We start from the raw sequence: 6,855 nt of genomic DNA on the forward strand, positions 1-6,855 counted from the left end.
TGAAATTTGGTGAGTTTCAACAAATATATAGAGTGGGTCATGTAACCACCACTGCAATCATAATGTAGGTATTTTCATCATGTCCGCCATTTTCTTCCATTTTCTTTGTAATCAGTCCCCTTCTCTCCCCACTGGTTCCTGGAAACCACTGATCTGCTTTCTAACTTACAGCTTTGGCTTTTCTAGAATCTTTAAATAAATGGAATCATACTGTGTGCAGTATTTTGGGTCTGGTTCTTTCACTAAGGATAACACTTTTGAGATTCATCAACAATGGTGGGTATATCAGTAGCCCATGCTTTTTTATTACTGAGTACTATTCCACTGTATGCATATACCATAATTTGTGCATTTACCAATTGATAGACATCTTGGTTCTTTCCAGCTATTATGAGTAAAGATGGTATGAACATTTAAGTACAAATCTTACATGGCTATATGTTTTCATTTCTCTTGGATAAATATATAGGGGGGGAATTGCTGAGTCATATAGTAAGTACATGTTTAACTTTAAAAGAAATTCCAAAGCTATTCCAAAGTGGCTATACTGTATTAGATTGCCATCAGCAATGGATGAGAGTTCCAGTTACTCCCCATCCTTGTCAACACATAGTACTGTCAATCTTTTAAAAATGTCAGTCATTCCTGTGGGTGTATAGTGGAAACTTTATGTGGTTTTAGTTTGGATTTCCCTAATAACTAATGATAATGAGCATCTTTTCATGTGCATATTTGCCATTTGTTTGCTTTCTTTGGTAAAGTATTTATTCTTATCTTTTGTTTATCTTCATATTGAGTTGGAAGAGTTCTTTACATATCCTGGATACTAGTCTTTTGTCAGATTTATGTTTTGCAAACATTATCTCCCAGCCTGAGGCTTGTCTTTTTATTTTCTTAACAGAATTTTTTAAAGTGCAGAAAGTCCAATTAATCCTTTTATATTTTGTAGTTTGTGCTCTCTGTATCCTACTTAAAGCACATCTTTGTCAATCCCAAGATTGCTAATATTTTCTTCTATATTTTCATCAGAAAATTTTTATTTCTAGCCCTCAAATTTAGGTCCATGATACATTGCAATGAATTATTTTATATGTTATGAGGTGATGGCTCAGGGTCTTTTTATGCACATAGATATGTGATTTTTAAAGCACCATTTGTTGGAAATATTATCCTCTTCCCCACTGAATTACCTTGGAACCTTTGTTGAAAAGCAGTTGACCACATATATGTGAGTTTATTTCTAGATTCTCTGCTATGTCTTATTTATTTGTCAACAAGATAATTGCCAATTCCAGATCCTAATTTACCCACAAAAGTTTGGCCCAGATGGGTAGCCATGGAACATTTGTAGCTTTGGCCAAGAAAACACGGGGGAATTTCCAGATTCACCTAAAGCTAGTGGTTGTGCTGGGTTAGGGTAAGGCAAAAAGTGTTCAAGACCTTAAGAAGAAGAAAAAAACCCCACGTTTTTGCCCTGGATGAAGCTACACAATCCCTATAAAAGAGGAGCCTGCTTGGCACCTGAGGAAGGGTCATCAAGATCCACTATCTGGATGCCCACCTAATCCTGCTTGCTTCCTTAGTTGCAAACTTATCCTCACTTAGAACATTACCTTTTTATTCCCCTTCTGGTCCATGTTTTACATTTCAAATCAGACAGTTCCAACTTTACACTGTAGAAAGATAAGCTGTAGCTTCTAGAATTCCACTTCCCTGGGGGCAAAACCCCAAACTTCTTGTGTATGGGAAGAGGGCTTAAGACATACTGTACTTAGTCTCCTATTCAGCTCTATCTCAGTATCCTCTCTTGATTTTGGTGTCCACTTTCCCTGTGATGAAACACTCCTTCCTTAACTCTGATCCTACATGTATCTGGGTGATCTGCCAAGCACTTAAAGAGTGAGGTGACTTGCCAAAGACTTAATTTGTGATTTATTATTTGGCATTTTGAAAGAAGATACCAGTCAGCACCTCTTGCTTAGCCTTTGGGGAGGAATGGTAGGTATTTCCAAAAATTCCGACTATCTTCCCCTACTCTCCCTCAGCAATGGAGAGTGAATAGGACTTTTGGTTTCTAAGGTCTAGGCCCTTCCTGTAGGCCACTGAGGCTCTTAGAAATGGACCAGTCTTCTTAGAGGACTTATAATTTAACCCCCTCTATTATGCCCTGCTTATGGGAAGAGAGCTATTCTTTTTTTTAAAAATTATGTTTTTTTTATACTTTAAGTTCTGGGATACATGTGCAGAACGTGCAGATTTGTTATATAGGTATACATATGCCATGGTGGTTTGCTGCACCCATCAACCCGTCATCTAGGTTTTAAGCCCCACATGCATTAGGTATTTGTCCTCATGCTGTCCCTCCCCTTGTCCCCTACCCCCTGACAGGCCCTGGTGTGTGATGTTCCCCTCCCTGTGTCCATGTGTCCTCATTGTTCAACTCCCACTTATGAGTGAGAACATGCGGTGTTTGTTTTTCTGTTCCTGTGTTAGTTTGCTGAGAATGATGGTTTCCAGCTTCATCCATGTCCCTGCAAAGGACATGAACTCATTCTTTTTTTATGTCTGCATAGTATTCCATGGTGTATATATGCCGTATTGTCTTTATCCAGTCTATCATTGATGGGCATTTGGGTTGGTTCCAAGTCTTTGCTGTTGTAAATAGTGCTGCAATAAACATACGTGTGCATGTATCGTTATAGTAGAATAATTTATAATCCTTTGAGTATATACCCAGTAATGGGACTGCTAGGTCAAATGGTATTTCTGGTTCTAGATCCTTAAGGAATTGCCACACTGTCTTCCACAATGGTTGAACTAATATACACTCCCACCAACAATGTAAAAGCATTCCTATTTCTCCACATTGGAAGAGGGCTATTTGATTCTTGTAGAAAGAGGCAGCAGAATGTGAGTGTAGTTCAGAAAATAAAAAGGAGGGAAAGGAGAAGTATAAGAAGGGACTTTGTGTCCACTGACTGTCTAAGTCATATTGGAATCTTTTCTAGGGTTGTTACATGGTCTGGGATGTGCTAGGACTCAAAGATTGCTGAGACAGCATTGGACAAGCATTCCCAGAGCACTGGTCAGACCAGTGGATCCATCCCAGCACTGAAGCCCAGGAAGACTCACCAGGAATTCTGTCCCATTCTGTCAGTAGGATTCTTGCTGTCCCTGTACTATGGGATCTTTGTCTACTACCTTCTAGTCACAGTAGTGTAGGTTCCTACATTCCAGAATACCACCAGGTAATGTCCTAGTTGCACAAGGGCATGCAGCCAGGCAGGGCCAATGTTATAGGTGTACCACCTGGGCAGTTGCACAGGATTCGCACTCAGAAGGGTCCCGTGCTTGGTTTAATGCTCTGCTGTTTGCCATCTTTGAATCCTTCATGACTTTACCATTGAACCTGTGTTTTGTATTGAAGTCCAATGGAGCATGTGTGTGAGCAGAGGCAATATTGCAATATACATGTGCACTGTTTCTTGATGCCCCATTTGCATATAGCATTCACCATGTTCAAGAGCATAGAATTCCTATGGACCCATGATGTGAGGGAGTTCATCAAGACCCAAAAGAAATTACCTGGTAAGCCCATTACATCTACGGCTGAGTAAGTGGGGGTGCTAAATGCTAAAACCCTTGAGAGGTCACACTTTTTTTGTTTCTTTCTTTCTTTTCGTTATTATTTTTTTGCTGTTGTTGAAATGGAGTCTCGCTCTGTCCTACAGGCTGGAGCGCAGTGGTGTGATCTCAACTCACTGCAACCTCCGCTTCCTGGGTTCAAGTGATTCTCTTGCCTCAGCCTCCTGAGCAGTTGGGACTACAGGCACCTGCCACCACACCCAGCTAATTTTTGTATTTTTGGTAGAGATACAGTTTCGCCATTTTGGCCAGGTTGGTCTCAAACTCCTGACCTCAGGTGATCCATCCACCTTGGGATCCCAAAGGCCTGGGATTACAGGTATGAGTCACTGTGCCCGGCCACACTTTCTATTTGAACCAGAACTTGCATCCAACACAGAATGAAGGAAATAGTGTTCTAAGAAACACGAATGGCCAAGGGACACTATTAGATTCTAACCTACTCACATCACTTTCCTATATTAGCCAACCACTTATGCTAAAAAAGATGACATCAAAGGAAAGAGAAAGATAGAGCAACCCATAATTCTTTTTCCTTTCAGTTCTTTCTTACTCATCAGTAAGCTGAAGATAGAAAGTGTTGGTAGAATGCGTGTGTATCAAACAAGATGCAAAATAAAAAGAGTTGAGGTAGTTTTGTGTATGTACATGTAGCATTTCCACTGTTCTGGTAAGAGCAAAATACATATGCATGTATAAGCTACAAAATACAAATTGTATAATTTCAGTGATTCTGCATACAAGTTAAATGTTCTTATATTTGCATTTAAAAGTGGCATTGCACAATATAAAGTTGAATAGTAAAATTTATGCCAATAATTTGAAATGTAAATTCTGTTTCTGAGAATGACATTAGATACATTTTTTTAAAAAACACAGACTATAAGAAGTTGAGAGAGAGAAAGAGAGATCACGGAAGAAGAGAAAAAAACTACACTGTAGTATATTTAACAGTATTTGCATTTTGAACTGGGCCCCACAAATTATGGACAAGCAGCCCCGCATTTTCATTTTGTACTTGGACCTGCAAATTATGTCAGCATCCTTGAGCCCAGAGTCCCTCCAAAGCACCCAAGTGGGTTGAGAGGCCTGTGAGTACTGGCATTTTGGGGGCAGGCCGGCATGCCAGGGTATTCTGAGCTGGGATCAAAGGGAAGTAGACACAGACCTCAGTCAACGGGGCCAGCCTTCCTGTCCAAGAGAAACCGTTTGAACAAGAGGGTGGACTGGATGTAGCGAATAGGGTACAGATTCAGTGATCTTTACCCAGTGCCAAACATGACCGTGCGGAGATGTTTGTGCTCTGAGAGACTTGTGAATGATCTGCCTAGTCTGTAAGGTTAAGGCTTTGATGGTCAAGCTGCTATGCCTTTGCAACTCAGAACTGAATGTAAGCATCTGAGGCCTAGGAAAATCAGAGCATTTGAAACCTGGGTGGGACCTCCCTAAGGATTGATTCCCTAGCTCAGCTCTTTAATTTTATATGTGAGGAAACTAAGGCTCTGAGTTTAATGTGAAAGGAAACCTAAGCTCCAACCTAATCCCAGCTTTCTTCCTAAGGAGTCGTGAATCTTAGACAAGCCACCTACCTTTTGCAAGCCTCTGTTACCTTAAATTTAAATTATGGTGGTTAAAGTATAAATCCTCTAAGGAGACTGGTTCATTTTCAAAGGCCTAATATTTAAACATCTCACACTGACCCCAGGAATTTATATTCATTTGTCATACTCTAAATGGCATATTATGCCATTGAGATTAGACATCAATATCTATGCTGCTGCTTTAATAAAACCCTCTTTAAGATAAAGGGATCATTGGCAGGATTGTGTGCTATAAATTCTGAAACTGTGCTCTCTTTCTGGGAGAAGTCAGGAATAATCCAAGTTCACTTACTGGGATTTTGTCTATAATTTGGGCAGTTCTCTAGGACCAAATAATGAAAAACTAACTGTGAACATGGCCTTATAAATATAAACCTATAAGATTAGATCAATGTTTCATGCAGATAGTATTTATATTTATTTCTATGCTTCCTTACCTCTTGGGAGAATAGGAAACCATTAACCCTAATTTCCACAGGAAATAAGGTGATTATGGTGATTTTGGTCAAATATTAGAGCACTGTCAGGGATTCTGTTGGTTTATATGAGAAATAATGATGTTTATAGACCAATTCACCCGATATACTATGGTGAAGGTGAAGGGACAGATCTGGAATTGATAGCTAATTTGTGTAACTGGCCAATTAATAAATAACATTTTTACAGTCAAAAAAAGAGAGAAGGAAATAGGCTGGAGGTGTGAAAGAGCTTTGTCAGAGAGTTGCTATTGCCAAAGCTCCCAACTTTGTTCCAAGAAGACAAATGTTTTCATGCTGCTGATAAAGACATACTCAAAAACTGGGTAATTTATAAAGAAAAAGATGTCTAATGAACTCACACTTCCACGTGGCTAGGGAGGCCTCACAATCATGGTGGAAGGTGAAAGGCATGTCTTACATGGTGGGCAGGCAAGGAGAAAATGAGAATCAAGTGAAAGGGGTTTCACCTTATAAAACCATCAGATCTCATGAGACTTATCTACTACCATGAGGACAGTATGGGGGAAACTGCCCCCATGATTCAATTATCTCCCATTAGAACCCTCCCAACAACACCTGGGAATTGTGGGAGCTACAATCAAGATGAGATTTGGGTGGGGACACAGCCAAAGCTATCCTTATTGATATGGTTTGGCAAAACTGTATCAACAAGGAAAGCTTTGGCAGTAAATCCTGCCACCAAATCGCACTCTGGGAACTAACCACTTGTCTCAGTTCTTGGATTTGACTTTGTCCTAAGGTCATGGATTTCTGAACTGGAGGCTTTTGGCACTTTATTTGGATGCTGTGTTGGCCCCTCTCTTGCATAGGTATGACCATGCCTTGATCCAACTGTGGGTTCCATCACAATTGATCTGATGTCATCCAGAGCAGAGAGAATGATCATCTTTAGAGTTCTTGCCAACCCTAGACACAGAAGTTTATAAATATGGAGCTGTAAATTTTATTATCCCTCTCTAGCAATTCTCATGGAAGAAATAAATTGGCAAAAGTTTAATTTGTTTTATTGAAGCTCTTTCACATTCATAAACATTTCTTTTTTTTTTCTTTTCTTGAAATGGGGTCTGGGCCATCTACCAGGTTCAGCAGATTGGGCCTCATGAATGGAA

The sequence above is a fragment of the Nomascus leucogenys genome, chromosome 22a (assembly GCF_006542625.1).
Source record: "Nomascus leucogenys isolate Asia chromosome 22a, Asia_NLE_v1, whole genome shotgun sequence".
Taxonomy (NCBI): domain Eukaryota; kingdom Metazoa; phylum Chordata; class Mammalia; order Primates; family Hylobatidae; genus Nomascus; species Nomascus leucogenys.